We start from the raw sequence: 1,543 nt of genomic DNA, 5'->3' as shown, positions 1-1,543 counted from the left end.
CTATGGATGTTAGCTATCATTATCAATTAGCCCTCTAATAATCATTATTCTTTCAGTAAGCAAATAAATGCTTATTAAGCCCCTGCTTAGCACCGGGAATAAAAGACTCAGCTGAGTTAAGTAACTTGCCTAAAGTCTTACAACTGAGAATTATGAATGCTAGGTTTGGACCAAGTGGGTCTGAATCCCCTCCTTGCCAAAAAAGGGAGGGCTGTGAGAGGAATTCTTGTCAATTTCACCACACACCCTCCCTTTGTTCTTTCCTTCTTTTTCTTTCCATTAATATGATCATCACAGATGTGAAAGAATTCATCTCTAGATTTGAGGAGCACACAGTCTAGCAAAAGAGAACTAGACAATTATAACATAGTACAATTATTTCTATGACAGAGGTTATAAATTAAAAGTCATGGGAGCACAGAGTGGGTACTTAACCAGAGGAGGGCAGCGGGAAGAGGTAGCAGGGAAGGCTTCCTAAAGGAAATGACTAAAGAACCTAGTGACAGAGAGCCAGGTAAAGCAGAATCAGACATATGGGAAAAGACTTTCTGTTTTACTAAATTACTAAAAGCAGGTCATTACTTAGAACATAGAATGTGAAGATGAAATATATACAAGGCTCAGAGAGCTTTTTTTCCTATCTTTTTGTTTCCCAAGCTAGTTATGTGAGACATTCTTTGTGAAGAGGGCTTTGTAAACCTGAGATGTTTAGAGTTCACCCTGGAAGCACAGGTAGGTCCCACAATAGATGGACAAGACTGGGTATGCCGCTATCCCTGGGCACATGTGTTTTCAGTTAAATCAAAGATATAAGAGCAGGGGCCTCGTAGTTTTGTTTTCCTGTGCTTGGGGACCCCAGCCCACTGCCATAACCATGCTGCGCCAAATCATCGGTCAGGCTAAGAAGCATCCAAGCTTGATCCCCCTTCTTTGTATTTATTGGAGCTGGAGGTACTGGAGCAGCGCTGTATGTCATGTGCCTGGCATTGTTCAATCCAGATGTCTATTGGGATAAAAAGAATAACCCAGAACCCTGGAACAAAACGGGTCCCAAACAGCAATACAAGTTCTACTCAGTGAATGTAGATTACAGCAAACTGAAGAAAGAAGGTCCAGACTTCTGAATGAAATGTTTCACTAAAAAGCTGCTTAGAATGAAGGTCTTCCAGAAGCCATCTGCACAATTTTCCACTTAACCAGGAAATATTTCCCCTCCAAATGCACGAAATCATGTTGGTGTGTTATGTTGGGGTTTACACTGATTAAAAAACATCTGAAACTTGAAAAAAAAAAAAAGATATAAGAGCAAACCTCTTGGCTTTTCTTATATAGTAAAACCGAAGCAGGGGAAGCCATGACTTTGAAGGCACAGACTTTTGTCTTGCTCACTGCTATCTTTTTGTAGCGTCTAGGACAGAACCTGGCACACAGTGAATGCTCAATAGATATTTGCTAACTTAATAAATTAGTTGGATGAAAAGATGTGTATATTTTAAGAGCACCATTCGCCAGCCTTCATTTATCCTTTGTGGATTAATGCTGA

At 40.2% G+C, this 1,543-nt stretch overlaps 1 pseudogene; it reads left to right on the top strand.

The window, feature by feature from the left end:
- The first annotated feature begins 859 nt into the window (after positions 1-859).
- Positions 860-1,290, top strand: LOC109437542 (cytochrome c oxidase subunit NDUFA4; annotated as a pseudogene).
- The last annotated feature ends 253 nt before the right edge of the window (positions 1,291-1,543 follow it).

Source organism: Rhinolophus sinicus, linkage group LG14 (assembly GCF_036562045.2).
Source record: "Rhinolophus sinicus isolate RSC01 linkage group LG14, ASM3656204v1, whole genome shotgun sequence".
Taxonomy (NCBI): Eukaryota; Metazoa; Chordata; class Mammalia; order Chiroptera; family Rhinolophidae; genus Rhinolophus; species Rhinolophus sinicus.
Note: the sequence above shows the minus strand (reverse complement) of the source record. Positions and strands in the feature narration are given on the sequence as shown.